At 43.1% G+C, this 23,014-nt stretch overlaps 1 protein-coding gene and 1 long non-coding RNA gene across 14 annotated transcripts in view; both read right to left on the bottom strand.

Annotated features, from left to right (window-relative positions):
- SHROOM3 (shroom family member 3) overlaps positions 1-23,014 on the bottom strand; it is a 342,494-nt gene that overhangs the window by 76,407 nt on the left and 243,073 nt on the right. Inside the window, exons 1-2 of one of the 13 annotated variants that reach the window (XM_055588852.1) lie at positions 693-935; positions 65-155 (exon numbers count right to left, since the gene is read on the bottom strand). The exons of 8 other annotated variants lie outside the window; for them this stretch is intronic. The gene's annotated coding sequence lies outside the window, so the exon portion shown is untranslated. 4 more of the 13 variants (XM_055588851.1, XM_055588849.1, XM_055588853.1 and 1 more) reach the window with 4 other exon arrangements.
- LOC129658003 (uncharacterized) lies at positions 13,291-21,415 on the bottom strand. The gene is made up of 2 exons (XR_008717217.1): positions 20,825-21,415; positions 13,291-13,506 (listed from the first exon to the last, which is right to left on the bottom strand). It is a non-coding gene; the product is annotated as an uncharacterized LOC129658003 (long non-coding RNA).

The following is a 23,014-nucleotide window of genomic DNA, read 5'->3' as shown; positions in this document are numbered from 1 at the left end:
AGAGAAAAGAAAAAGCCGGTCACACCTCCCCCACCGGATGCTGGATGTATTGAAATTTCATTACCTCTCCTCCACCCCTCAGCAAAGCACTTTCCTCTCTGGCAGCTCACAGTAAAGCGTGTGTCAGGTATCATTTCATTTTCGTGATTTAATTCCTGCAACATGACAGTGGAACACACCTTTAAAAAGAAACTGCCTTGGTGGAACAAGTGGAAGGGGGGAGGGGCAGGCATGCGCCTCAAAAGCACTCTTGGGATCTTTCCTACAGAAAACAAATCCAGTAAAACCAAGAAAGGCCAGTCGTTCTAAACTCAGTAGGAGCCCTCGTAAGAAGCAATTTATCAAAATTAAAATATTTCACAGATCATTTCTCCTGAAAAGTTTTCATGCTGTCAATAATCTGCAAGTCTTTTCCTCTTGGAGTAGCAGTTTCTGCCTCCCTAATAAAATTATTAAAAAAAAAAAAAAAGGCCAAGGTCCAGGAGTGTCAGAAGGACCCTCGGAGGGCGCCACCTACCCCCCATCAGGCCGGCCGCCGGCAGAGAAAGCCCGCCGGAGGACGTATCCTTGCAGAGAGGATTCTCCAGAGTCGCCGCGGGGACCGAAATAGACACCCTTTAGAAAGCAGACGGCTGGGTACCCGCCTTCCCTCCGCCCCGCCCGGGGAAAGCGGACCCGAGCCCCACACTCACCATCGCCGCTCGCCGGGCCGCGGTCGCCCCCCGGGGCCGCGCGGGGCTCCGGGCCGACGCCAAGTTCAAACCTCGCCGCCGCTCGGAGGAGGCGGCGCGGGGCATAGCCGGCGGGGCCGGGCCGCGCTTAACAATGGGAGGCTCGGCCGCGCCCTGCGCCCCGGCTACAGCGGCGAGCCCGGGGCGCGGGGCTGCTGGGGGTGAAGCGGGGCGCCGGGCCCGGAGGGTGCGGGGGCGCCCGATCACCACGCCTACCGGGCCGCCGGGGCCGAGCCGGAGGGGCCGCGCTCGCTCCGCGCTCGCCTCCAGGTAATCGCACAGGAAGCCTCGCCGATTGGCCCGGCCGCTCAGGACGGGATTTGCATTTCAATGGCAGCGCTGGCTCCCTAAGGTTTGAAAAAGGATTCCCGGCTGCAGGAACCGGGCTCCGCTCGCCGCCGCTCCGCAGTCCACGTCCTCGGGTCCTCGTGGTATCAGGGGGCCGACTCACACACTCGGGCGCTGCTTGATCGGTTCACAGGCAGAAAGGTGTCTTAACTCCACCTCCCCGCCCATTTTGAAATGAAGGGGGGGATCCCAGAACAAAATGCCCACTTCAAAAAGCCCGCGCTCGCTTTTCAGGGGCTATATAGTTAGTAATTGATCAAATGAAGCATGAATTAACAAGGTAAAAAGTTCACATCTTTAAAAAAAACAAAAAACAAAGCTCGCATTACATGGAAAATAGCCATCCTTTTTCTCCGTGTGTTCTTTTTCCAGTATAAATCAACTGGAGAGCTTCAGGTTGTTTCTGATCGCTAATGCTGTTGAAACCTCCCTTCCCAGTTCTTTTGTTTCCTGAGCATCATCTCTAGATGAGGAACAGGTGATTATTAACAGGTTATGACTGTGATCTTACAGGAAATTCTGGATTCAGCTTTGCAAACTTTGGGGTCTTAGGCAGTAGACACACCTGAATTTATTTTGCATTGAGATAGAGGTACTCCTTTAATATTCTTAAGGAGGGTATGGTGCTATTTTCAGTTTCATCTTTCTTTAAAGGCTCTTCCAGCCTCTTTCAATAGAGGTGGGGAAAAAAATTTTTTTTTCTGTAAAAAGTACGTTTCTTAATGACTTTCACATGCATCTCCAGAGATCAACAGTAAGGTTTGAAATTGGCTTTATTTTCCCTCAAGCAGAATGCCTGTTAAAATTTTATTTTATATATAGTAGTTTTTACATATTATTTTATATATATCAGGTTCTATATTTAGGGTGATAAACATACATATAGACACAGAAAAGAGAATGTCTAATTAGGTAGGAACTAGAAACCTCGGTTCCCATAGAGTTAATATTATTTGGCTTTACTTGGCTGTGCTTTTTATAATATCCTGGCACAATGCAAAAGCATTGGGGGCTACAAAAACTACAAAATAAACCTCTTTATAGATATTTTCAAGAACAGGCTTCCCTCCCCCAAGGTATTACCCGCCCCGAAGTTGTATTTTCTTTGCATCATGGTATCACTGCTGCTGCTAAGTCGCTTCAGTCGAGTCTGACTCTATGCGATCCCATAGACGGCAGCCCACCAGGCTCCGCCGTCCCTGGGATTCTCCAGGGAAGAACACTGGAGTGGGGTGCCATTGCCTTCTCCGTCATGGTATGACAGGCATGTACAAATATATATACACCTGCCACACAGCCAGAGGGGTACCCACCCACATTGTTGCTAGGTGTTAGAAGCAGGGAGGCTAATATTGCCTGTTCTGTGTCCTAATGTCCTGTGGGGATCTAGTTTTAGGTGGAAGCAGATGATGCTCAAAACTTAAGCTTTAAACAAGGTGGTCAGTCCTTACTGCTTAGAAAGCACATTGCAGCTGCCGCCATGTCGAGGAAGTAAGGCGTAGTAGCAGAGGATGCAGCCAGGAGCTCTGTAGGCAGAGGAGATAAGACCTCCTCCCCTCCTGCCAGGCTACCTTGTTTCCTGAGTGCCCAGGGTCAGGTGAAACCTTGTAAGGCTGGACCAGATTCCTCTACTCTTGTGCGAAACATCACTTTAAATTGGTGATTCAAAACACACTGTGGCCACTGAAAATAAACGCATGGTTACCAAAGGGGAAAGGGGGGAAGGGATACATTAGGAGTTCGGGATTAGCAGATACAAACTACTATATATAAAATAAACAAGGTCCTGCTGAAAAGCATAGGGAACTATATTCAATATCTTGTGATAACCTATAATGGAAAAGAATATATATATATATTTGAATCACTTTGTTGCACACTGGAAACTAACATAACATTGTAAATCAACTATACTGCAATTAAAAAAAAAATGTTTTAGAAACACTTTAGATCCAATTTTTACCTCCCACATAGACTTCATGACACCGGTTAAATCCATCACTATGACAGGAATTCCTGGGCTTCCGCTGTACCACAGGTTCTGGAAAAACACTTTTTACTTCTACCTATAATTTAGATGTATTGCCAGATACTTGTAGATAAAAGGAAAACAAATTGTCTCCTGGGATCAAAGGTGAGATTGGAAATGAAAAAATCTACACAGCAATAGAAAATTCGGCAAACTGCGCTCTGTTTGAGCTAGGAGTAAGTTCCCTCACCGGGTCCTTCAGTTCCCCTTCAAAATGGCCCATCCCGTCCTCCCAAAGCATAAATGATAAATGACTGTAAAACAGTTACACGTATCAGGTGTATATATGGATAAATGCCAAGACGGTTTCTGTCAAGTCATGCTGCCTTTTAGTTCCGACATCAAGATCACTCCCAGAAATAGTGCATTACACTAGAATCCAGAGCGTTTTATTTTTTCTAGTGAAAACAGATATACTGATCAAGAAATAAAGCTTTAAAAATGCTAAAATATTTTACAAGGGGTAACAAATATGAAAAATACACAACCTAATCTTAGAGAAAGGGTTTGCTTGGCCAATCAGCAACCTGCTGTTTGCATGTTTTTTCTTTTGTTTAAAGTTATGATTCTTTTAAACATCTTTATTATGATATAAGGCTTCCCAGGGTGGTGCTAGTGGTAAAGAATCTGCCTGCCAATGCAGGAGACGAGACGCAAAGGATGAAGGTTCAATCCCTGGGTCAGGAAGATCCCCTGGAGTAGGAAATTCGACTCGAGTGTTCTTGCCTGGAAAATTCCATGGGCAGAGGAGCCTGGCAGGCCACAGTCCATGGGGCTGCAAAGAGTCGGACACGACTGAGCAACTAAACACACACGCATTATGACATAATTTACGTACCATATGGTTTACACTTGGTCAGAGGCACATTTTTGCCCTTTCCTCCCCAACCTTCTCCAATTCCTTTTCTTCCCACCTCTCTCTCTTAAAAAAAAAAAATATATATATATATATATATATTTGTTGTGGACCATTTTTAAAGTATTTATTGAATTTGTTCCAATATTTCTTCTGTTTTATGTTTTGGTTTTTTGGCCAGAAGTATGTGGGATCTTAGCTCCCCAACCAGGGATTGAACCCTCACCTCCTGCATTAGAAAGTGAAATTTTAACCAATGGATCACCAGGGAAGTCCTTTCCCACTTTTCTTAATTAGTTTAACCTGCAAACCCAAATTTCAATTTAAGTTAAATATGATAACCTAAAAATATTTAAAATCACATTATATTAATCTATACTGATTAAGGACCTGACACAATTCGAATGGTCTGATTCATTCTGTATACACATTTAAAAGTTTGTTTTTCCACTACGATTATCAGGTCTTATTACTAAGGAGAAACCTGTGAGAATGAGTGTTTTTTTCAAACAAAAAGCTTAAGACATTTAGGATTACTGCCATATGTCTCTAAATTCCAGTCTCAGCAGTTATTCTTTGAATTTTTAAATTTTAATTAGTCTAATACATTTAGTTATATCTTTAAAGAAACTACATATAGAAATCATATATGTGATTTGGATTTGAATTTATTTCACAAATTTAGCTTCTTTTCTATATTACGGTAATAAGTTTTTAATATATATTGTACTTTCTTAAATGTCACTTAGGAATAGTCAGTTATTCAGGTGGAGGTGGGGTTAGTCACTCAGTCGTGTCCAACTCTTTGTGATTCCATGGACTATAGCCCGCTAGGCTCCTCTATCCATGGGATTTCCCAGGCAAAGATACTGGAGTGGGTTGCCATGGCCTTCTTTAGGGGATTTTCCCAACCCAGGAATCAAATCCAGGTGGCTCACAATGTCGGCAGATTCTTTACCACCTGAGCCACCAGGGAAGTCCAGTCAACCATTACTTCTTACCAGTTCAGTTTGGCCTTTTTCTATTGTTCCAAGTAAATAAAGTTTTCATATGAAGAATGTAAGTATTTGAAACATGACTCTCTGCTAAATAGTAACAGTAACAGCAACTATAAGCTCTTGCCATAGCTATACAATACCTTCCCTGTTTCATCTGTGCTCTTCTTTTGGATGTTGACACCTTAGAAAAACAGTGTCAAAATCTGTTGAATATTGAAAATCAGTTCTAAGGATCGTTTAATGGTCAGTATAAACACAATCAAGAAAGAATACTCTTGATTGATTCAGAGAGAAAATATTATTAGGAAGAACATATGGGGTCCTCCCTTTTCAAATGGCTATTTATTTGGGTTTAATGTGAACTTTTCATAACTTCTAATGTAATATTCACTTTGGCAAATATTTTTATTTTTTTGAACCACTCACAGAAAAATGTGAAAAACAAGTGAACAACCATCCTAACTGAATAAAATGTTAAAATGGATATTGAAAGTAAGGAAATACATTTAAGACTGCTTTAAACCTGGGAAAGACTTTATTTCATGAAGTGATGATTGTAACAGGAAAGGGAGAAACCCTATATGCTTTCAGCTTCTCAGTTAGTTACCCTCTATCACAGAGACCTTTCTCATAAATAGCCCAGTAAGCCTGCAAGTCCTCAGAGCTGACACTTTCCTCACTCTCTATCTTTGTTGAAGGCATCTTCTGCTGCTAGCAGCTGATTCATACTGACAAGAGCACCTCTGTGTTTCCTGCTGTTCTTTGTAGCCTCAGGACCAGGGCCCCAAGTAAAGACCTTTATGCAACCTAGTTATTACCAAGAAAGCTATTTAGAATCTTGCAAAGGTCAGAACCCAAGGAAAATAGGGAAGGACTAGGTAGGCCAAAGTTCAGTTACTATCTGCAACACTACAAATGCATGTCCGTACAGCATCCCTGGTGGCTCAGATGGTAAAGAATCCACCTGCAATGCAGAAGACGCAGTTCAATCTCTGGGTCAGGAAGATGCCCTGGAGAAGGAAATGGCAACCCACTCCAGTACTCTTGCCTGGGAAATCCCATGGACAGAGGAGCCCGGCAGGCTGCAGTCCATGGGGTTGCAAAGAGTTGGACTCGACTGAGCAACTAAGCACACACACAGCACTCAGCAGCAGCAAGCATGGTTTTGTGGGTCAGCTGTGGGATCCAGTATCAAATCTGTATGCTTCTAAGTCACTTCAGTCGTGTCCGACTCTGTGCAACCCCATAGACGGCAGCCCACCAGGCTCCCCCGTCCCTGGGATTCTCCAGGCAAGAACACTGGAGTGGGTTGCCATTTCCTTTTCCAATGCATGAAAGTGAAAAGTGAAAGTGAAGTCGCTCAGCCGTGTCCGACTCTTAGCGACCCCATGGACTGCAGCCTACCAGGCTCCTCTGCCCATGGGATTTTCCAGGCAAGAGTATTGGAGTGGGGTGCCATTGCCTTCTCCTTCAAATCTGTATAGGTCTAAACAGAAGCGAAATGAAGAACAGAACTAGCAAAAGGACAGTTTTTGTCGGTGAAGGAAGACAGCAAGATGGAAATATAAGAGATAAAGGCCATTTTCATTGTTAGCAGGGAAGGGTGGTTCACTGATTAAGCAACAGGTCAGCAGCTTCAAGTGATACTGGAGACAAGGATTGACAATATTCTTTCTGGAAAGTCTAGTTTGAAAGACTAGAAACACATCCTGGAGACTGGAAACAACCTAAATGTACATATAGAAAAATGGTTAAATTAATTGTGAAGCATATCGTGCAGCATTTAAAAGGCAAGAGGCAGACCTATACCTAGTGACACAGAAAAGGCACAGTGATTAAGGAACTTGCCCGGGGTCATATGGGTACTAAGACAGAGAGCCAGGATTCACACCAGGATGGAAGAGAGCACAGCTGAAGGTGTTAACCACAAATACCTACTTAACAGGCTCATGGGGGGATTCATGGTATGATGCAAGATGTGTATTGTCATTTTGAAAGAACAGAGAAGCATTTCCTGTACTTGTTTATCTCATTATAATTACCTGCTCCAGTGTAAGGTGATCAGTATACAGTACAATGTAAAATCTATAATAGGATAACATGCTTTTTCTTTTTAAACATTGATATTCCTAATTTAAAAATGGATAATATTCTTTATAAACATTCAAGTATTACAGAAATAACAGATACAGAGTGAATGTCCCATGTAATCCTAAATTGCTCCCCAAATCATTATCCATTGTTGGGTGGAAATTCCTCCAGCTCTTCTCTTTTATGGATGCTGACATGTTATCATTTTGTATGTTAATATTAACATATTTTTTCCAATAGATGATCACACTGTTTTCTAACATGCATTTTCATTTAATAATTTCAGACACCTCTCATGATGAAGGTGAAAGAGGAGAGTGAAAAAGTTGACTTAAAACTCAACATTCAAAAAACTAAGATCATGGCATCCAGTCCCATCACTTCATGGTAAATAGATGGGGAAACAATGGGAATAGTGACAGGTTTTATTTTCTTGGGCTCCAAAATCACTGCAGATGGTGACTGCAGCCATGAAATTAAAAGATGCTTACTCCTTGGAAGAAAAGCTATGACCAACCTAGACAGCATATTAAAAAGCAGAGACATTACTTTGCCAACAAAGGTCCATCTAGTCAAAGCCATGGTTTTTCCAGTGGTCATGTATGCATGTGAGAATTGGACTCTAAAGAAAGCTGAGCACCGAAGAATGGAAGCTTTTGAACTGTGGTGTTGGAGAAGACTCTTGAGAGCCCCTTGGACTGCAAGGAGATCAAACCAGTCAATCCTAAAGGAAATCAACCCTGAATATTCACTGGAAGGACTGATGCTGAAGCTGAAACTCCAATACTTTGGCCACCTGATGCAAAGAGCTGACTTGTTACAAAAGACCTGATGCTAGGAAAGACTGAGGGCAGGAGGAGAAGGGGATGACAGAGGATGAGATGGTTGGATGGCATCACTGACTCAATGGACATGAGTTTGAGGAAACTCTGGGAGATGGTGAAGGACAGGAAGGACTGGTGTGCTGCAGTCCATGGGTTGGACACGACTGAGCAACTGAAAAACAACAACTCCATGTCAGAAAATACAGCTTCATTTTATTTCTTTTAAAAGTTGTGTAGGATTCTCAGAACTTTCTAAGCTCACAGAAGAGCTTAGATAAGGAATTTTCCCATTTACCTTTTCCTCTCCTCCTCTGCCTTTTCCTTCTCTCTCCTTCATCCATTTCAGTTCAAATACCACTTACTAAGTGCACCTGCTAACTGCAGGGTATGAAGCATACAGGATGGATGAGGTCGTAGTCTTGACTTCAAGGGGCTCAATTTACTGGGAAACTCAGATATCTAAAGAAATTATTTCAGTAGAAGGTGATAAGGATAGTTAGGTCTTATGGTCAAGAGCATGAATTGGATTCAAGAGCTTGCTAGCAGTATGCGAGGTTAATTGATCTCACTAAGCCTTAGTTTTTCCTCTATAAAATAAAAATAATTACACCTCCCATTGGTTTTTGCAAAGATTATATGAACCAATCATTCAGTGTGTGTCTCTGGGAGGCAGGAGTAACTATGGGATATTAATGGTTCTTATTCCCGCCAATGGATTTCCTCATAGTCCTGTCTTTCCTCCCAGTTAGTGTCACTCACTGACCAAGGAAAGGATGACTCAGCAGAATTTTTATATCATAAAAGAATCCAGACTTAAGATCTGAAAGAATACTCAGTTAGAGCCAGTTTTTCTCCAAAAGACATTACAGCTTTCTAGAATGAATAAAGAAGGGCAAGGAGAGTCAGAAGGGAAGTGAAGGGGAGCTAGAAGCTGGAGCCCCTCTAAATGCTACCCAATGCAAGATGGAAGCTCCAGGTAGGTGAAATGATTTGAGAGCAGAAACTACAGGGGTTCCGATCCCAAGCAAAAGCCTGGAGAATTGGCTCAATCCAAGAGCTGCTGGGAACTCAGCACAGAGGAGGAATCAAAGAAATGTCTATGCAGTACAGCTGGGCAGGAGAGAGGCTCAGGCTTTCACCAATCCTCCTAACCCAGAGTGGTCCAGGAGAAGCAGAAGGTGTCTGGTAAACCCAAGGAGGGCACAGGTGCCTGATGGATCTGAGGAAGCTGCAGACACCACTACCCCAACTTGGATGTGATCAGACATATCAGATACCAGCATGGGGAGATGGTGACATGGAGACCAAAGGGACAACTTTATCCAACTTCCCTACAACATACATACACACACACACACACACACACACACACACACACATACCCCTGGACTTTGTCTAAGCACCTCACAACTCAGCTGCAACCTTAAGAGCTGGAAGAGATGGATTGGCTGACATTGCTTGTGTCTCCTTGCTGAATGAGGTCTCAAAACAGAAATTATAGTCTATTTTTTTTTTAAGGAAACAGATACATTTCTCCCATAATTGTGTTTTTGGCTCAAGATTTGTAACCGCTGCTGCTGCTGCTACTGCTGCTGCTAAGTCACTTCAATCGTGTCTGACTCTGTGCGACCCCATAGACGGCAGCCCACCAGGCTCCTCCATCCCTGGGATTCTCCAGGCAAGAACACTGGATTGGATTGCCATTTCCTTCTCCAATGCATGAAAGTGAAAAGTGAAAGTGAAGTCACTCAGTTGTGTCCGACTCTTAGCGACCCCAGACTGCAGCCCACCTGGCTCCTCTGTCCATGGGATTTTCCAGGCAAGAGTACTGGAGTGGGGTAACCATGCAAAATGCTCAGCCCTATCCCCGTGCCTAGCACACAAGAGCTCAAACATAGTATCTCTTTCTATCTCACTAAATAGATGTATGTGCTGGTAGCAAATAGAGGAGAGGAGATTCATGTCCGGGAAGGATGTAGAGAAGCTGTTTGAGACAGGTTCTGTAGGATGTACACGAGCTCACTTGGGTAGGAAGAGAGGAGGAAAAGGTCAGGATGGAACATGTTTAAACGTCCCGAAGTATCAAATAGCTCAGACCGATTGGGGAACCGGAAGAAACATGGCAGGAGTGGGCAGGTGGCGAACAGCATAGCTACAGAGGCAGATGGTAGCAGGGGAGGTTTTTAGATCACTTTCAGGATTTAGACTTTACTTTGTAGGCAGTGAGAAACACTTTCCGCTAGTGTCATGATTGGATCTGTACCTTTAAGAAGTCATGCTGGTGGCATGTGAAGGATGAACTTGGGAGGTGATGGGCTCATTGATTTTTACCACTAGGGTGGGCTCCCACTCCTGTGGGTTCAGTGTTGCATCGTGGTTAATAGTGCAGTCTCTGGGAGGAGAATATTCAGATTTGAATCCTGGCCATAGCACCTACTATGTGACCTCAGGCTGGTCATTACCAGCTCCACTGAAGCAATGTTCTCTTCTATAAATTGAGAGCTAAAACTGAACCTGAGTCATACGCTTGCTGGACTTTTAGATGTAAAACTTTATATGATACACTTAGAAGAATGCCTGGCATAATGCCTGCCTATTCAATGTTCAGTCAGTTCAGTTCAGTCGCTAAGTCATGTCCAACTCTTTGTGACCCCATGGACTGCAGCACACCAGGCTTGCCTGGAATTTGGCTTCACCATCTCCTGGAATTTGCTCAAACTCAGGTCCATTGAGTGGGTGATGCTATCCAACCATCTTATCTTCTGTCGTCCCCTTCTCCTGCCTTCAATCTTTCCCAGTATCAGGGTCTTTTCCACTGAGTTGGCTCTTCACATCAGGTGGCCAAAGTGTTAAAGCTTCAGCTTCAGCATCAGCCTTTCCAATGAATATTCAATGTTAGGCTGTACTTATAATCACAGTTAACTTTGCATAGAGGAGAATGATGACCATGCCAGAGAATGATGGTAAAATCTTCAGTTCTGGATATTCATTTCAATTTTGGTCCAAATTTCATGGGAGAAAAGCCACTTTGTAAATTCACTTGTAAAAAGTGCTCAGGTCAAGCACAATTCAAACAATGAAATCTCACTAGCTTAAAAGTGACTATGGTCGTGCTGGCCAAAGGGTTTTCCCTTTTAAGTCCTAAAGCTCCAAACAGGATTGACGTGAACTGTGAACAGCTGCCACCTCCCATCAGCGGCAGCAACCTTCCGGAAGAAGGTGAAGTGTGCTTGGTATGTGAAGGGGAAAAAAAAAAAGACATGTGATCTAGGTGACAATGAGAACTGTCAGCCCAGAACCCTGAAAGTTAAAACTCCAGAAGTGACGGGTCCTTAAGAGCATGGGTTCAGCTGGAGTGCTTTCAAATTCCAGTACGTCCTTGTCACCAGGAGACTGGGGAGGTGGAGTGGCCAAGGGCAATCAGGGCTAAGCCAGCCAGCATTCTCAGCCTAACCTGGGCCTGCACACAAGCGTGAACATTGTTTTCTATCAAGGGAGCTGAGTGTCTGCATTGATGGTGCCCAGGAAGCCTAAGAACTGAGGATTGAAATCTTTTCTGGGACATAACCCAAAATGTTTTGATGAAAGGTGTAAACCTTATTTTTTTTCTTTCTAGAAAAATATTAATAAGTTAATGAAGATATAGACGAAGATAAATAAGGACTGGGGAAAGGTGTGAGGAAAGGGAGGCATAATCAATTTAGGGATGCAATGCAGTGCAATTTCTGCCATTGGTTTGCAGCTTGTATTTTAACAAGAACTGCTTCCTTGTCTGAGTGCCTGCATGGTGGCCAGGTGGGGAGAAATCGCCACTGAGACAATGCAGGAGATAAGAGAAGAAAAGGAAGAAAGACTGGGCAGAGTAGATTTGAGAAGAAAACAGCTGCATGCCTACGGGGCCATAGGAGGGGCGTTTTATGGTCTAGTTGAGTATCTGAATCTAATCATATGTAATATATAAATACAAAGCACAACTGGAAACAAAGACAGGTGATACTGTGATAAACTGGCATACATATTGAACAAATGGTTTCTAGAAATGTGACTTGGCGCTTCCCTGGTGATCCAGTCGTCAAGAATCCGCCTTGCAATGGCAAAGGCCATCTGGTTCAATCCCTAGCCCAGGAAGATCCCACATGACTCAGAGCAACTAAGCCCGTGAGCCACAACTTCTGGGCCAGTGCTCTAGAGACCTCAAGTCACAGCTACTGAGCCCACGCACTGCAATTGCTGAAGCCTGTGCACCTAGAGCCTTGTGCTCCGCAACAAGAGAATTCACTGCAATGAGAAGCCGGAGCATGCAACAACCGGAGCCCCTGCTCACCACAACTAGAGAAAGCCTGCTTGCAGCAATGAAGACCCAGCACAGCCTCCCCCATCAAAGAAAATAAACAAATAAATCTTTTTTCCAAAAAAGAAATGTGTCTTAATGTCTAAAGGCACCATGATATTCCACTGCTTACAAACTCTGACTTATTTATTGTAAAGAGCTCCTCCCCTGACAAAGAGAATTCATCAGACACCAACAATTATTTCTTCATAATGATACAAAACATCAACAAAACCAAATTATTATTCTTTTAATTGATTTGGTCTTTCTATCATATCCAGAATTTTAGGCCTTTCAAAAAGGACATCTTATTCATAGCATCAAGACATCTATTCTACTGACTAGGTTTTCTTCCTAAGTTTGTATTATGGGAAGTCTTGAAAGTGAAAAGTGAAGGAGGTTGCTCAGTTGTGTCCAACTCTACACAGTCCATGGAATTCTCCAGGCCAGAATACTGGAGTGGGTAGCCTTTCCCTTCTCCAGGGGATCTTCCTGCCCAGGGGTCGAACCCAGGTCTCCTGCATTGCACGTAGATTCTTTATCAGCTGAGCCACAAGGGAAACCCTAAATATACATAAGTATTTTAAATATTTAAATATTTAAATGACATCAACATTGCCAAATGCTGCTTTAAGAACAACCCACGGTGCTACAAAAGTATAACTTCAAGAGATAAAAACAAGAAAGGCTGTTAGGGTAAAACCAACCGGAATTTTTAAAATGTAAATGACTTGCTTTGATAATTTACTGTTAATGAAATTTAGGCAGCATGGTATTTAATGTCTACATGTTTTTTTAAAGGGAGTTAAATCCCTTAGGTTTTTTTTTTTTTTAATTACTTTATCTTCATTTGTAAACTTATTTTTGAAAATAAAAGTTTTCCACTAGCTAGTGGGCAGCTTCATTGTTCTTGAAGTATTGGGGTCTCTAGCTCTCCAAATAAAAACAAAGAAATGCAGCTTCTGTTTACTTTTTTGGCAGTCTCATTTTAACTACTGACTTAAGCCAATTTGTCTCCCCTTATTTTTTAAAAAAGCCACAAACAATGTGCTTAAAAAAAAAGAGTCTAGTCACCAAGCACCATGATTAATAGTTCATTTACTAGGCTCTTTTTCATTTGCCTCAAGTCACACAGTTTTATTTTATACTTTCACATGTAGATTCCACCAAGAGGAAAAATTTTCTCTGCTTTCCAGCTTGTTTGCTTTTAAGTACAACTTTCTCCCAGCAGGTGTTCAGGAAACTGTTCTACTCCAAGCCGGATGTCAGCATTATTCAGCATACTTTAGTTGCTCCTGCCTAGGAACCAGAAGATAAGATGGGGGAGAAAATTTATTTTGAAAGTTCTTATAATCAGCACCTGTGGGAGGTGTCCAGAGGGTGGTTGATTGACCAAAGGCAATACCATAGCAGAGTCCTGGGCAGGTCCCTGCAGGCTGCTGGCTGCCATTTCTCAGTGGTAGACCAGAAAGACCAGAGCATAGCCTATGAGTAATAGTACCAGCCACCATCTATTTTGTGCCCAGTATTAGTTTTACTCCTGCCTCTGGATTTATATACCTTATTTCTAATTTTTACAATACCTCAGGGTAGCCATTTCTAGTCCTGTTTTACAGAAGAGAAACGGAAGCTCAGATTTTATGTAACTTGCTAAGGTCAAAGTGTAGAAGGGGCAGAAATGAAGAGTTGAAACAGTTGCCTGACTCTGAAGCCTAGGCCTTGTGCTCACACCATCCTGCATGACCAAGAGAATGCAGACCAAGCCACTTTCACCAGAGGACGAGGTCTTGCTGTTTCCTAGAGCAAGGGTCACCAACCTCTGGGATCTAATGCCTGATGATCTGAGGTGGAGCTGATGTCATAATGACCGAAATAAAGTACATAATAAATGTAATGCATTGAATCATCCCGAAACCATTCCCTCCACTCCCATCCCATCTATGGAAAGACTGTCTTCTACAAAACCAGTCCCTGGTGCCAAAAACACTGGGGGCTACTATCGTAGAGGATGAAGGAAAATGGGCACATTTATCCTCTGTAGGTAGAGACTTTAGTGCCATTCAGAGCTCCAAGATAAAGAAAGCTACTTAAAAATACTTTTTGCCTATATGTCTAGTGGAATATGAGGAAAGCCTCAGATCACTCCAAAATGTTCTTCTTTCCCTTGAGTAAATGGAAAGTTATTATATTTTCCTCTTAAAAATTGTGCTTTTTCCCAAATGAAGGACATTTCACTTTGCTTGATTCCATCCACACTGACTCACTGACTTTTTTGTCAATGAGTCCAGTAATTACCATTTTGCAAGCATGCCTTGGTTTCCCTCCTTAGCACTTGACTCACATTTTCCATTGTCTGGATGGAGGTTCCTTCTTCAACTCCAATTTCTACTAAGGAAATTCTTGCCAACCTCTCAGGACCTGCAAAATATATTCTTTACCCAATGAAACTTCTCTTATTCTTCAGTTCAGTTCAGTTCAGTCGCTCAGTTGTGTCCGACTCTTTGCGACCCCATGAATCGCAGCATGCCGGGCCTCCCTGTCCATCACCAACTCCCGGAGTTCTCCCAAACTCATGTCCATCTAGTCGGTGATGCCATCCAGCCATCTCATCCTCTGTCGTCCCCTTCTCCTCCTGCCCCCAATCCCTCCCAGCATCAGGGTCTTTTCCAATGAGTCAACTCTTTGCATGAGGTGGCCAAAGTACTGGAGTTTCAGCTTTAGCATCATTCCTTCCAAAGAAATCCCAGGGCTGATCTCCTTCAGAATGGACTGGTTGGATCTCCTTGCAGTCCATGGGACTCTCAAGAGTCTTCTCCAACACCACAGTTCAAAAGCATCAATTCTTTGGCACTCAGCTTTCTTCACAGTCAAACTCTCACATCCATACATGACTACTGGAAAAACCATAGCCTTGACTAGACAGACCTTTGTTGGCGAAGTAATATCTCTGCTTTTCAATATGCTATCTAGGTTGGTCATAACTTTCCTTCCAAGGAGCAAGCATCTTTTAATTTCATGGCTGCAGTCACCATCTGCAGTGATTTTGGAGCCCCCAAAAATAAAGTCTGACACTGTTTCCACTGTTTGCCCATCTATTTGCCATGAAGTGATGGGACCAGATGCCATGATCTTCGCTTTCTGAATTTGAGCTTTAAGCTAACTTTTTCACTCTCCTCTTTCACTTTCATCAAGAGGCTTTTTAGTTCCTCTTCACTTTCTGCCATAAGGGTGGTGTCATCTGCATATCTGAGGTTATTGATATTTCTCCTGGCAATCTTGATTCCAGCTTGCGCTTCTTCCAGCCCAGCATTTCTCATGATGTACTCTGCATACAAGTTAAATAAACAGGGTGACAATATATAGCCTTGATGTTCTCCCTTTCTTATTTGGAACCAGTCTGCTGTTCCATGTCCAGTTCTAACTGTTGCTTCCTGACCTGCATGTAGGTTTCTCAAGAGGCAGGTCAGGTGTCTGGTATTCCCATCTCTTGAAGAATTTTCCACAGTTTATTGTGATCCACACAGTCAAAGGCTTTGGCATAGTCAATAAAGCAGAAATAGATGTTCTTCTGGTACTCTCTTCTTTTTTCCATGATCCAGTAGATGTTGGCAATTTGATCTGTTATTCTTAACCAAAAGCAATTTCTCCCACCTCTGAATGTTCAAAAATACTGCATTGAATCATCTTCTATAGCTCTTATCACATTTTACCTTGAACAGAGCCACTGGTGTCATTAAACAAAAATCTCCCCTCCCAGATTAGGTGTGTTAGGAAAGGGATTACAACTCCTTCATCTCCAACACCCAAGGTGCATGGCACATGCTGGTATTGGGTGAATTAATGCTTCCAGGTCATTACACCCATGCCCATCACCTTGCTTTTATGAGTCCATGTTGTTTTTGTTCTCTTTGTTTATGTTAAGTCCTAGTCTCTTAAAACCTTTCCCCAACCTGTCTAGCCTTCCCCCCAACTCTTGGAATTTATAGACTAAAGTTTTGGTACTTATACATAGCTTGGAAGCATTATTTAATACAGAGTGTATGCTCTGTATTACATCTACTCCTGGAGCTAGTATCTATCTGGATGATGCTATTATTGATATTAATAACCTTTTTCACTTAACAAACACTATATCTCTCTGCTGAGTGCTTCACTTACCTTATCTCATCCCCTACAGAACTCAAGGATTGCCTGACTCTGTTTCTTAGCCTGTAACAGCCTTCTCTAGTGTAATATACTCCAGGGTTCTGACAACTAGATGAACAGTTAGGTTCTAAAAGGCAGGGACCACATCTTTCTTATCCATGTCTGTTGCAGGGCATGGTAGAGAATGCATGTGTGTATGCTCAATCACTTCAGTCCAGTCTTGTGTGACTCTTTGCAACTCTATGACTGTAGCCTGCCAGGCTCCTCTGTCCATGGGATTCTTCAGGCAAGAATACTGGAGTGGGTTGCCATTGTTCCCCTCCAGGGATCTTCCCAACCCAGGGCTCAAACTGGAGTTTCTTGTATTTCCTGCATTACAGATAGATTCTATACACTGAGCAACCAGGGAAGTCTCATGGTAGAGAATAAATCCTCAATAAATGTTCCATCAGAGTTTTGGAACTATGGTGAGTTAACAAAACAAACAGTGCTTTAAAACTTGTTTTTTAAAAAATACCAGTGGAAATTTCATATTACTAATTATCAAGTGAGAACACTTCCTCTATTAGTTCATTAAATGGATGAGTTTTAGGCAAAAGAATGAAAGCCAATGCTAAGCATCTTGTCTTTAAGCTTCCCTCCAGCTCCCTGCCGGCACCCTGCCTTGTTTATCTCTGGTCTATATTCACATTTGTGTCTGAAGAGAGCATCAGTCTCCTCTTCATGAGCTGGAATGAATGAAAAGATCTGATGGGAACTTAAAAGCTCCCCCAAAGGAAACTGTCCGAGCCGTGATTTACATCCTGGTTTTCTTATTAACTAACTGCCAGGCTTCAGAAAACTGGAGCCAACCCAAATGGGGACCCTGGCAGCTGGCATGAACCGTGAGACCAGAAACCAGCGAGTCACAGTTGCTAGAGAGTGGAAGGAAAGGGGAGGATGGGAAGGACAGAAGGACATGGCTTCTGGAAATTTACTGGTGCTCCTGGTAAGGAGGAAGTTTCTTTGTGATTAGAGGACAATCCCCATGTTAGGGGGAGAGTCAGAAAGGCCAGCCTGCTAAGGGTTTAAGAACCGGATTTGCTTTCTTCCTCACCAGGGCTTCCCTGGTGGCCCAGTTGATAAAGAATCTGCTGCCAGGGCAAGAGATGCAAGAGACATAGGTTCGATCCTTGGGTCAGGAACTAGAGTGAAGTGTGAACTCTGCACTAGGAGTGAAGAGTCAGCCACTGGACCACCAGGGAAGTTCCAAGATGGTAAATTTGATGTCATGTTTTTTTTAACCACAACTAAAAATCTTTGAAAACTTAAAAAAAAAAAAAAAAGAAAAAGAACACAACCAAATATATTGCAAAGAAGAAAATACATTACAGCTCCTTTGGCTGTCTTATCCCCCTTTTCTTCTCTTAGCAAGTTGCCTAGTGAGTGCAAGTTGCTCAGTCATGTCTGAGTCTTTGTGACCCCATGGACCCCATGGAATTCTCCAGGCCGGAATACTGGAGTGGGTAGTCTTTCCCTTCTCCAGGGGATCTTTCCAACCCAGGGATCGAACCCAGGTCTCTCGCATTGCAGGTGGATTCTTTACCAACTGAGCTATCAGGGAAGCCTCATAGTTATACACAAATTTCTTTCTCTTTATGTGGACAAAAGCAGGAAGAGGAAGAGAAATACATAGGCATTTGCAGAAACAGAGATCTTCCTCTGTCTTTGGAGAACATCTCTTTTTGAACCACTGGCCAATAGGATAGTTTAAAAATTACATTATGTGTGATAGGGGATGGCAAAGAAGCTTTTGAGGTTCAAAGAACAGATGACATTAAGTCTTTACTCAACATGCTAAGTTGCTTCTGTTGTGTCTCTTTGCTACTCCATGGACTGTAGCCCACCAAGCTCCTCTGTCCATGGGGTTTTCCAAGCAAGAATACTGGAGTTGGTTGCCAGTTCCCACTCCAGGGGATCTTCCTGACCCAGGAATCGAACCTACATCTCTTATGTCTCCCGCATTGGCAGGGGGGTTCTTTATCACTAGCACCACCTGGGAAGCCCAGTCTCCATCAGACTTTGTTTTAGAATCAAGTCCTTACTACTCAGTTCCCAGACAAAAGTCTGATGGAAACTCATAGAGCTAACAATTAAGGACAGAGAAGCCAACAGGAAAAGTAAGGAATAGAAATTTCTTCCCTTCTCGATTCTTATTCCTATCCCCCAACTCCATCGCCCCTCCCCCATTTTTTTTCCTCTTTCTTATCCAGTTGGGAGACTAAGCTGTTTATATTGACTGCTTTGACTTTGGGAATGGACTGTTTTTGAATCTGGCTTGGTTTGCAGTTTTTTTTTTTTTCTTTTGGAGATGGGTGTTTGTTGATCAAAGCGACAAACAACAATGTTGTTTTAATTTATGCTTCCTTTAGTTCTGCAAATTTGGGGAGGAGGGCTTTTTTATAAGAGGTAATGAGGCAGAATCTTCTTAATGGCAAGGATATTTTCTCACCAAATTAAAACCCATGTATGCTTAAAAAAATAATGAAATAAAAGTAGCTTTTCTTTAGAGAGTAAATAAATCTTAAGGCAGGAAATTTCCCACACAGTTTGAGCTTGCTGTTCCTATCAATACAGGCTGGGGAAGGGGATAAACAAGACATTTTCTTTTCCTTTTTTTGTTCCTAACTTGAAGTAACAGAATGATTTACAGTAAGAAGAGTCTGATCAAAACATTTAAATTGTAATGCCAGAGAGAATTAAAGAGAAGGGCCAGTGGGGAGAACAGTTAGGAAGTGGAGTGGATGGGCCTTGTTAATTTTGTGTGGACCCTTCTTTAAAATCTCTTTCCTGATACAAGCAGCCATGTTTCTTTGCATCCTGCCCATAAAAAATCTATTTGACTCAATACAAAATATCTAAGTTACTTTCCAAATAAGATGCTAACTTTGTTGTTGTTGTTGTTCAGTCGCTAAGAAGTGTCCAGCTCTTTGTGATCCCATGGACTGTAGCCAGCCAGGCTTTCCTGGCTAACTTTTTGAAAGTGTATAAATCAGGGATTTTTAGAGACTCCATAGATTCTTGCAACCATTGCCATAATCCAGCTTTAGGATATCTTTATCACCTCAGAAAGTTCCCTTATGCCTAATCCCTGCTCTCACCCCCAACATCAGGCAACTCCTGATCTGTTGTTTGTCTCTACAGATTTGCCTTTTCTAAATATTTCAAATAAATGGAATCATACAGTATGTAATTCTTTATGCCTGGTTTCTTTCTCTTATCATAATGTGTCTGAAGTTCTGCTACAAGCATCTGTATACAAGTCTTTGAGTGGACAGACAGAGGCTCTGTTACTTTGGATTAAATGTAGGAGGTGGTAAGAAAAATCAAGAGCTCAAGGAAAATGCCCAGATTTCAAGCTTAAGCAACTGGTTGGATGATGACATAATTCACTGAAATGGGGAAGGTGCCTCGTACCTCATATAAGTGGAAAGTGAAAAGTGAAAGTGTTAGTCGTTCAGCTGTGTCCAGCTCTTTGTAATCCCATGGAAGTGGAATCATACAGTATTTACTCTATTCGTGTCTGGCTTACTTCACCGAGCATAATGTTAAGTTATGCGTACATACTACGTTTTACTTATCCATTCATCTGTTGATAGACACTTGCTTGAGTGGCTTCTACCTTTGGCTACTGTAAATAATACCCCTACGAACGTGGGTGTACACATATCTCTTCCAGTCCCTGCTTGTTTGGCATTTACTTTCAAAAAATTTCAAGATATAAGACTTGGAAGATCTTTGCCATACTGAATCAGGTGGGAAACGGGCAGGGCACAGACTTCAAAAGAATAACATAGCCCTGGCTTCCATGGTGGCTTAGTGGTAAGGAATCTGTCTGCCATTTCAGGAGACATGGGTTTGATCCCCGCTCTGGAAAGATCCCACAGGCCGAGGAGCAACTAAGCCTACAATTACTGAGCCTGTGCTCTAGGGCCCAAGACCTGCAACTACTGAAGCCCGAGTGCTCTAGAGCCCACGCTCTGACATAAGAGAAGTCACTGCAATGAGAAGCCTGCAGCCTTCACCCCGCAACTAGAGAGTAGACCCTGCTCACCACAACCAGAGAAAGCCTGTGTGCGTCAGTGAAGGCTCATCACAGCCGAACGAACAAAAAAGAATGACATGGCCTGAGGAAAACAACATCAACTGGCTAGAATCAGCTAGGGCCAAGATGGCAGACGAGTTGACTTCCACTAGACCTTGAGCCTCAGTACGAGCTCACTGTAACACACCAGCAAAGCTAAATGACACACCCCAGGCTCCATGACAGTTCCAAGGCCAACAGTAAAGGTGAAAAAGTGAGAAGTGGCCCAATTCCTGGAAATCTCCACCCCTTCTCCCAAAGAGCTGGAATACTCCTCCCACTCATTAGCCTGTGAAATTACCCACTCCTATAAAAACTGACAACCCCATACCCTGGTGCCACTCTTACCTTCTAAGATGACCCACACTTTGTCTGGAGTGTTTCTAAATTAATCCACTTTTTATTGATCTCTTTGTCTCTCACTGAATTCTTTCTTCGATGAGACATCAAGAACCTGAGCTTTATTAAGCCCTGAGACCAGGTCTGCGATCTCAGTTAAAAGACAGTGGGTTCAAGTCCCATTCTGGGTTATACCTTTTCAATACTTTAACTCAGGAAAGCCGTAATAATGTATCATCACTTGAATCAGGTTAAGGTGATCAGGTTAAGATTGTAATTACAAATACCACCTGCACTGAATGAGGCCAAAACTTTCTCCAGCTTTAACAGATACTGAGTTTCACTGGACTTTTCTTAAACTCTAGACCTACAATTCAGCAAACTGTTCTTTATTTCCTTTTTGGGGATTTTGATGATACCACCTTGAATCAATCAAAACTTGAGGCTCAAGTTCCTTATAAAATTTTTCCAGTAATCTATGGGGTCCTGTGCTCAGTTGTGTCTGACTCTTCATGACAGTCCCTACTTTGTGAGGTAAGGATTCAGTGAGTTTACAGCTCTAAAACCACATTCCGTGTATATGTGTGTGTGTGTGTGTGTGTGTGTGTGTGTGTGTGTTCAGTCACTCAGTTGTGTCCAACTCTTAGAGACCCCATGGACTGTAGCCCACCAGGCTCCTCTGTCCATGGGATTTCTCAGGCAAGAATACTGGAGCAGGTTGCCATTTCCTTCTCCAGGGGATCCTCCCAACCCAGGGATGTCCTCCTGCATCTCCTGCATTGGCAGGTGGATTCTTTACCACTGAGTCACTTGGGAAATGTGGGGTCCTGAAAGTGACCCAGTTCTCTGCTTTTGTGATAAAAGTGTTCACTGGGCACTTCGTAATGTGCTTAAAGTTTTCTGTGGTTCATCAGGTCAGACCAGTCTGCAATGAGACAGTTGAATTTACCGAGACAGCACTTATCAGGGAATGAAGTTATGACATGGGGTCAGGATGTCACACCTGATGGCAGAGAGAGAGATTAGACACACACCGGCAAATTGCAGGAGAGGTTTCAAAGGAAGGGGCAAACACAGTCCTAGTTGCACTAACTTGTATTTTACTCTCAAAAACACCACTGTTCTCCGCATACAAACAGAGCATGCAGCTCTTGGAAAATAACAGAACGGGGCAATGTTTTCATTCTACCCAGCTCGTGAGAGACTGCTGAGAATTGCTAGGAAGTAAGTTAATAAAATCAGCAAGCTTAGATAGCCATGAACGTCAGAAAACAGCATTCTAATTGTAAGAGATGTGGCAAAAAGCAGCGAAATCCACAGAACAGTCCAGCATGCCAGGAAAGGAGTCAATCTCAACATTGCTGGAGGGAAAACCACATGGGCCTGGGCCTTGGGAACATGCTTCCTGCAATGGCTGTTCCTTCTGTTCGATTCCAAGCTCTACGCCCAGGGTGCAGAGGGAAAGCCACAACTTCCTGGAACACCTTCCAGAATGCCCCACCCTCCACTGGAATGGAAGGTGGGACAAGAAATTAAACACAGGGTATCAGTGGCAGGGAGATAAGAGATTAAAAAAAAAAACACCACCACCAAAACCTGTACCCTAGCCAGGCCACACACATGAATTAAGTGCCTCATAGGCAGAGCTGTGGCCACTTGCAGATTTGGGGGTTCTGATGTGAAAAAGACCCTGATCATGGAAAAGACTGAAGGCAAAAGGGGGAAGCAGAGGATGAGATGGATGGATGGCATCACCAACTCAATGGACATGAATTTAAGCAAGCTCCAGGAGACGATGAAGGTCAGAGCAGCACGGCGTGCTGCACTCGATGGGGTCTCAAAGAGTCGGGCATGACTGAGCGACTGAACAACAACAACACTAATATAAGGCCTGTGGGCAGAGGCTCATTTTCACTCAAAGCCCTAAGAGGTCTTGTTATACAGGCAGTAAATCTATCCTGCCTACCTTTGGATGGCATGGTCAGCTGTGGACTCCCAGGGGAGAACTGCAGAAACCCAGGCCCTTCTTTAGGAGGGGGGATCATTCCCTCTAAATCAGTTAATTCTCACTTTAGTCTGTACCTGCAAACCGCTTGGGAGGCTTATAAAACCAGAGGGCCAGGACCAACCCCAAACCAACAAGTCAGAATTTGGGGCGATGATCCCATAGTTAGTTTTGAAGGATCCAGAGATGATTCT

This window comes from Bubalus kerabau, chromosome 7, assembly GCF_029407905.1.
Source record: "Bubalus kerabau isolate K-KA32 ecotype Philippines breed swamp buffalo chromosome 7, PCC_UOA_SB_1v2, whole genome shotgun sequence".
NCBI classification, from domain to species: domain Eukaryota; kingdom Metazoa; phylum Chordata; class Mammalia; order Artiodactyla; family Bovidae; genus Bubalus; species Bubalus kerabau.
Note: the sequence above shows the minus strand (reverse complement) of the source record. Positions and strands in the feature narration are given on the sequence as shown.